The sequence below is a fragment of the Lepisma saccharinum genome, chromosome 11 (genome assembly GCF_977018435.1).
Source record: "Lepisma saccharinum chromosome 11, izLepSacc3.1, whole genome shotgun sequence".
NCBI lineage: Eukaryota > Metazoa > Arthropoda > Insecta > Zygentoma > Lepismatidae > Lepisma > Lepisma saccharinum.
This window is the reverse complement of record NC_139239.1, coordinates 35814202-35823225: the sequence shown is the minus strand read 5'-3', so window position 1 is coordinate 35823225 and position 9024 is coordinate 35814202.

The following is a 9024-nucleotide window of genomic DNA, read 5'->3' as shown; positions in this document are numbered from 1 at the left end:
CAGACAATTACATAACAATTGCAAAACGAATACTAACCAGTGTTAAAAGAGTTGTTAAAGTGGTGGCCAACTGCATTTACACATTCCCGGCATCTGTGGATGAAATTTTGATTGACACGCAACAGTTCCTTTTCCGTAATTTTTGTAAGTTCTGTTTCTCTTAATCACAGAAAAAGTTGCTTAACTGTTTCTCTACCTGGAGCCGGCCCCCGTGGCGGAGTGGTTAGCACATCGCGCTACGACGCCAGAGGTCCCGGGTTCGAATCCCGGCCTGGCCATGGATGTTTGTGAATGTCCATTCATCAATTTCATCATATCATCAGTCATCCCCATCTTCGCAAATTAGCCAAAAGTGGCACAAAATGCGAAGTAAAATGAAGCAAATCAATCTACCTGGAGGTGGAGCTGTAACTCCAGGGAATTTGTGAAAAATGTGAAAATTGCCTATAAACGCCTCTACATGATTCAGCTTTCACATAAGTTTCACATATAAGAATTCTTTGTTCTAAGGTGAACTTTTCGGCTGTCATTTCAATGGTCTGTCTCACAGTCTTATTAAACACTCACAAACACACACTGGGATTACACAGAAAAAACTAACACACAAACGCGAGCACACACACACACGCAATGAAATGAGAAAATACACTGCACGCTAAAACGAACAGAACTGTGCTGATAAGCGAGAACTATTACGCCTGAAACGTAAGCTTTAGATATTGTGTTGCTCTTGCTTTTTTTTGGGGGGAGGGGGATGCACACTCAGTGTCGTATTTGTGATTTCATTCCTGGAGGTAGGTCTTTTTTGGTGGGGTATGAAAATTTGTACATGTTACCAGTCACTTTTTGCCTGGCGGTTAAGTAGGCTACCTTAGAACAGTGGTTCCCAAAGTGCGTGCCACGAAATGTTCCAATATTTTCACTGAAGTTATATGATTGTTGGTAACAACATATATATTAAATTATTATTCCAAGGTAAAAATGTAGTTGACAAAATCGAAGATTTAAACAAATATGTACTTATTTAGTACTTTTTACACATATAAACGTACAAAATGTTTCTGAATTTGAAATATGTGTTTATTTTTTAAATTAAGGCAAGGAACCTAACCACACTAACTGAGCGTTGCAATTGTTAGATAGGCCTACATTCTGACTTTGGCGCCTCGGAAAAATCTTGAAACACTACGGGCGCCGTGAAAGGAAATTGTTTGGGAACCCCTGCCTTATAACATTGTTTCTAACCTAGGTCATTAAATCTTATGATAACATTTAAACGTAATTTACAAACACATAGTACATACTGTATATTTACAATCTAGGAAAGCCCAAACTCGCACACAAAAACGGCTAGCGAACTATTAACACCGAAAACTTGACAAAATATCTATTGCTAACCTACTTACAAGTTTCTTGTGAACTTCAATACATGTAATATATCAGCACTATGCCATAGAAGTTTAATGAAAAACAGCATATGTTGGCTCGGTGAGTTGTTCATTTGCAAAATTGTGTTTCTTTTTTTTTAATTCACAAGGCTGCATACTCTTCAACAAGGATATCTTTCCATAACTGGACGTCTTTCAATTCCCTTTTCTTTGAGGGGGAATATAAACTTCCATGGAAGGGATAAAAATAATTGTATTTCGCGGGGGATTAATTTTTTTGTGAAGGGAAAATCCGCGGCATCCCCCTCCTTAATTTGCACACTGCCTAGTGGTATAATGCTATCACCTTGAAATCAAAAGGTTCCATCCGAATTCGATCTCCGCTTGATTCACATTACACAGTGGTTCGGATCCTACTTTAAACTGCAGGTCCAGTCGTGATTAGCCTATCTCATCATATCTCTCGAAAATAACTTTTTATTGAGAACTGAACGCGCTTGACCATTGAGGCAATAATCAGGCACTGGTGGTGAACTATAAAAATGCACATTATCTTGAAAAAGAAAGCTAATTAATGTTTTTCAGAATGACGGTCACATGACCGAGGTAATGAAAAATAATACATGTATATGTGTATAATATACATACAGTATATTCTGTGCAAAATGAAGTATTAAATTACCACAGGTGTTGCCCACGGGACGAGACGGGACAGGCTTTTAAAAATTTGAGACGAGACGAGATTGACCATGTGTCCCGAGACAAACGAATATTTTCGAGACGAGACAGCATTTCCACGAGACGAGACAGGCCAAAGTCTCGTCTCGTGGGCAACACTACCACAGGTATATTTTAGGCTTATTAAATTACAACACTTTCTTCACGTAGCCATCAAAATAAAAAAAAGTCCTGCATAGTAGCACAGCAGAAGAAACCAACTATATCCTTTGTTCATAACTACGCAGTTAACTACAGAGACTGCTCGACCTCTATTGCTAAGCACTTACGCATAGGAAACCGCTTGGTAGCAATTGGATGCAGATTGGATACATCACAAATTTGCACCAAATGACAATTCTAAAGTGTTTTTTTCTTAATTAAAGGCGTTAAGGAAAATTCAACGTAATTAATGGCATAATTCAGGGATGCATATCTCACCCCCCAAGGCCAACGGCGCATCCCCCCAAAATCATGACATAAGTCAATTCAAATCATGTCATAATCCCCATAAAGTGTTTAATTACGACAACGTGTCTCCTAAAAATAACGTTTATCTTAGCTTTACTATACTTGATCTGCCCCCTCTCCCTAAACAGGAGTGCCCATCACCCCCAAGATTGTTGATGCATTATCCCCCCATCAAAATAGTTCATCACAATCCCCGAAAATAGTTTGGATGAATAAGTAATAATTTATGTATATTTGAATACAATACCATGTTATTTAAACTGTCCATATTTCTAACTTGTTCAATTTTTGAAATAACGGAAAGCTAGCATATTGATTGGTTAAATGTAATAAATTATATAAATATGCATTTAAGCAGTGTTTGCGAGTGGAGAATAAGATTTATAAAACCCACAATTTGAGTATTTAACACAAATTGTCACGCAACTTAAGATAGAAAATTCAACCTGAGCACACCAATTAACATGCTGCAGCCATGTGACCGATCAATTATTGTTTGACGAGACCAAGGAATATAGAGACATTACAGAACCCTAGCTAGAAATTCCTAAGCTCAGGGCGAGAATATAATACGGTTCCTCAAGGGGCGTGCCCAAGCGAGGGGGTTTGGTGGGGGTATATAACCCCCCCCCCCCCATTTGGCTCAGTGTTACTAAAAAAAGAACGTCAAAGGTAGGAAAATATGACAAAATGAGGACTGACTATCAAGAAAAATATACATAACTCCTCACTTTGGAAAATCCTGGGCACGCCACTGGGTTCCTCTTGAAGGAACTCGCACCCCCTCTGCTTGGGAATTGAAACATATAATCCAAATATCGAGAATAACATTCATGTCTTGTAATGCAGCTATAGCACAAGACGTCACATTCATCTCAGTAGAACGCCAAACACATATTTTCGAAACACATAAATGAGAGCGAAGTAAGCAATAAAATTGTTGCATCCATTTCTTTGCAGGCTTTCAAGAATATTAATTTAGTGGGGCATCAATAGCTACTTTCTTAGGATCCCGCGAAATTTAATCTTTTCCAGCTTCTCTTTTCGTACTGTCGGCGCCGAAAACGTGTGGATACCATATCGCTAAATATAGTCCCCAAAATATAATATTCGAACTCTCCCTCCACTACAGAAATCCCTTGACAATATAAGATTTAACACTTTATCAAGAGCTTCATATCTCCCCCTAAATTTTAATACTCAATACTCCCACACCCACCAAAATTTACATGCCAATTTTAGGCTTACTGTTTACATTGAAGAATGGATATTGCATCCTCCGAAACAAATAATTCTCAGTTCCCACACCAGAATTTCCGCAACAGTCTAAGACGCAAGAAATGGATAGCCCCCTCAATTTAATGCTCACTCCTTAACAAAAATATCCGCCATAATGTAAGACTTATCTCTGATATTCAAGAGTTGGATATTGCCCCCCCCACCCCAAACGTTAATTCTCAATCCCCCCCAGAATCCACGTGTCAATTTAAGCAAGACCAAATATGTCATAGTTGGCTATTGCCTCCCCCTTTCCCGATAATACACATTACAATTCCCTTGAAAGTCTACATATTGCTATTTATATTGCAGCAACGGTTAATTGATAACGTATCAACTTGTGTCCAATACTATGTTGTTCACTTCAGATTTCCATCATAGAAATCCCCTCCCAAAGTTGGGCGGACGCAACTTACGTCAACAAACCCACCCGTGGGCACCCCTACCCAAAGATACTTTCTTTTCTTCATGTAATGGATTAAATATGGTGTATTTAAGGCGTAATTTTTTTTTACATAGATTTTAGAACAAATATATAAATGTTGAATTTCATATTATTTGAAAGGGGAAAAAATCCTCCCAAGAATCTCGATGGTTCAGTCTGCGCCATAATCCCCCTCCCCCCGTGGGCACCCCTGGCATTATTTACATTTCAGTAGTTTTCTTCTTCAGAACATGAATATGCCACATACCGATTAGTGCTCCAAATTTGCTTCATGATGATCTTATAAATAATAGCAGGCCCGAGCCAAAGGGGGGGGGGGGGCATGTGGACCATGCCCCCTTCCATAGAACTATGAAATATTTTATTGTGAACCTATAAAAGAACCTAGGATGATTTTTCAGATTTTTCATATTTTTTTCTCGAATAAATAAACGGATTGTTTGTGTAGAGAGGCAGACCCCAGAAGTCGGCAGTCAGCGATATATGGTAATTTTAGTTTCATAACCGTCGATGCATGGCTACCTATCAGACATGCTCGATTTAGTCGAGACACTCCATTCTTTTTAAACTTCATTCCGATTTTTTTTTCGAATTGCAGTCGATCGTGATGCGAAAAAGTCCCGTTTTCTCGCGGTGGGGTTAACTGATATTCAGACATGTTGTCTGATTACTTATGTTGTGAATAAATTATTTTTTAAACATAATAATTGTGGCTGTTCGATGGTGTCGGCGTAAGAAAATTAAAATACATTTGAAAACATTGTGAATTTGCGGAATACAGTAATATTAGACTATTTCTGATAATTGAATGTGAACATTAAGCATTATGCAAGGATACTCCATAACACATATAATAATCCAACAGCATTTTGGATCTGCTCCCCTCCCCTAAATTAGGGTGACCAGATATTTGTTGACCAAAAAGAGTATAGTCTATAGGTTGAAGGTGCGCATGCACAAAACATAAAGAGAAAACGAAAATAAGGGTGGCTATTTGTTATTGCTTCTATTATAGTCCCCATAAAATAGGCCTACACTCTACAGATTCAAATTACTTATGGGTCTATTGTAATTAGCTAAATACAAATACTTCCTCACCAATGGCCACCATCATTCATACATCTGGGATGATTTTGCTTCCTTGAGTATGTTCAAGTCGTCCTTTATTGCCAGTCCAAACTCTTCACAGGTCATGTCCACATTGGATTTCACTTTCAATACTTCTTCGAGTGTTGACACCAGGAGTGTACTTCTTTCCTCTCGCCAATAAGTTTTTATAACACTGAAGAGTCTTTCACAATTAACATTTGTACCAGACAGAGTAGACAAGAATATTATAAGAGGCACAATCACTTTTAAATTTGACTCAGCCTGTACTAACCTCCACTTACCCATCATTGTTTCTTTTCTTTCTGTGGATTTTAATGCATTTTTACACGTAAAATAATGAATGAAATGAAATAGCAAGGAAAATAGTATATTTGGGGATTTTTGGAAATTGAAAAGAGTATAGAGTATATGAACCTCTAAGAGAGTATAATACTCTTAAAAAGAGTATGTCTGGTCACCCTACCTAAATATAATCCTGATTAATAGCATTTACAGCTTTACAGCGAGATTTTGAAAATAGGACAAGGTCGAAGTTAGGCACTGACATTTGGCGTTTTGCAAGTTCTGGCCACCTTTCGATCTCACCACCTAAGTTCCTCTGGGCACATGTTCGTGCAGTTATAACTTGACAAGTTTAAAAACAAGACGCTGCAATCCATTGTTTGCGCACCTCACATCACATTTCCCCACTCCATTGTCTGCGGCGACGTTCATTCGCAGTGTTGCAAACTGGAGGGAGCTGAATCCTCTGAGAATTTTCAACGAAATTTGAATGTGAAAGGCATGAATTAGTATCCCGTCACCTACGCTACCTATTGATTGCGCTAAATTCTAAATACATTTTGATATTTTCCCTTTAAACCTTAAATGAATTAAGTTATATTAGGGATATTTCTTACCAGCATAAGAAATGTATGAAATAAAACGATAGAAAAATGAAAAATATATAAACGATAGAACTGAGCTCACCTAAATGTTTTCCAGTTCTCCTTCAGTTTCACTCTCCCACTCATCCGAGTCTGTGTCTACCGATGAATCTGTGTCCGTGTCTGAATCGGCTTCACCAGGTCTAATTATCAGTTCATCTACACGCTCGTCCATAAGTCCATCTCTTTCAAAGTAAGAATCTTGCAGCCAAGAGTAAAGAGCATGAACATTTCAATGCTTTAGAAAAAAACACAGGCAAGCGTGTTATCAGATTGCCTTCTCGTAGTGATTGTTGTACGATAAACAAACGAACCACCACCCCACTCGGTTTAAAAAAAAATATATATATATATAAAAAAACTGGACACTGCTCGATGTCGCATTCAGAAAATGAAGTCATTCGCCCTGTAGTTTCTCTTCGTTATAAACCTTAACGCACGTGAGTAATACTACAGTTTACGATCGGCGCACCGCACGCATTTTCAAAGGCCGGATTAAATAAAATGAACCACTGATATAATAGGAGCCTGCATGCACCGTCACGCTAAACAGTGAAAATCGTTTGTCATATTTGTTTTAGCTTAATTTTGCTGAGTTAGCACCACTGGTACTCTCAACGCCAGACAAGTGAGTAGAAGAATGGTGGGGAGGATGACGTAATAGAAAGTGCTCCGCAGCGATCTGCGCATATCGGGACTTAACTTGTCAAGTGTTCTTTGTATAATTCAATTGCAAGGGCGGTGAATTATATTCTTGCTTCGAGTGCTGAAATTTCTGGCTACGTCTACATTGCTCCCTTCGACGATCCTTGCTTCTATCGAAAACCCTAACATGATATTTCAAATGCAGTTGCGGCTGCATGCCCTTGTCATTTTGAGCAGTTACGAACGTGCTAATCCTTTCGTCTCCTGATATCCTGCAGGGTTGCAAGTAGTCTACTAAAGTTGGTCTGCCACGGATAATGGGAAAAACTTTGTTTTTAGCAAACGACGTCAACTTATTGATCACTGATCAGATAGATTAATCGTGACTTGACATACAGTGTAAAGTGGAATTTGAACCACTGCGTATTTTTCATATTTTCGTCGTTTTTATGTTATTCTCCGGCCAACATACCATTCATTCACAGCGCAGAACGGTTATTTTGACAAAATTCTGCTTCCCTGCTAGCTGCTTTGGGGAGGGATTTTTAAGGTTGACGCTTCTTACCCAAGCAGTAAGCCTAATTGGTTGTTTGACCGCGAGTTCCTTCGTATGTGAACGCGGCAACAGATGGTCACTGCCATAAAGACGGTTTCCGCGACGCGACGGATCCTAGGCCGTCCCGGCTATAATTTACACGGTAGATGAGACAACTCGAACTCGGAACCAGTGGCGCCAATTTATTGGGGATCCAGCCAGGCACGTATCCAGAGGGGGGCTTAGGGGGCTCGAGCCCCCCCGAAAGTTTTAGGTTTACACTAGATGAAATGAGGTTTTTGGTTTCTTGTTGTGTGAAATAAAATAATGTGACAATAATTTAAGGAGAGAAGTAATTATCGAGGCAAGATTGAGAATGTTCCGTAACCCTGTTATTGATAATAGCACGTATCCAAGATGGGGCACAGGGGGCTCGACCCTCTCTAAGGAGAAAATAATTATCGAGGCAAGAAGGAGAATGTTTTATACCCCCTATTATTGTTAATAGCACGTATCCAAGGTGGGGTTGAGGTGGCTCGAGGCCTCTCCACCAGGATTTTTTTTTATTTTACACTAGATAAAATTAGGTTTTTGGCTTTTTGAATAATGTGACGATGATTTAAGGAGATAGACAATTATCGAGGCAAGACGGAGAATGTTCTATAACCCTGTTGTTGATAATATTGCACGTAAACTTTTCTTGCGCGTTCGGTGTTGTCGCAGAGCACTTGAGCACTATGTAGAGACTTGTCAGCATTTGGAAGCTGCACACCAAAGGTAGCGCCACATGTAGGGCGATTCGTTGTAATATCTAATCTCTGGAAGGCGGGAGAGGGTACGTTTTTGAATGAGAGAAGGAGTCAACTACTGGCAATATTAACGAATCGTTTTATCTGCGGAACGTTCTAGAATATAATGAGGATTCAATTTTTCGGTTGATCTGTACAAAGAATCGGTTAATGAGATTTTAGAGGTTAGTGTGACAATCCATACAGTCGATTAGTGATCAGTCAGCGTCCTCTGGTTGCTTTATAAAATATAGCGATTCGAAAATGAAGACATTGACGACAGCAGAACTTCCGGGGCCTCAGTGTAGTGCTAGTTCGAGTCGAGGGCCGAAGAGATCAAGGCCTCTCTCTCTCTCTCTCTCAAGTGAATATTTCAGCAGTCCTACCGGATATTGGAGTGGTTTATTAAAACAGAAATAAGCTGCATAGAGCAACTGAAAAATCATAATTTTGAGTGATGATTTAGTTTTGCCAGAACTAAATTTCGTATAAGCAGTCCGAGAATTTCATGGTATAAAAAAATACTTTTGTTTAAGCCTACTGGGTTCGAAACACATTCAAACACTTAACTACCATAAAGAGACAGCCGAAAATTTTATGAATGCCGAGAAGAGAAAGCAAGAAGATGTTGCATATGTAGATATTTTAGGCGAAAATTGCAGGCTCTACCAGAACCCGAATCAGGGCTCTACCAACTGAGCCACCAAGCCATCCTTGACTT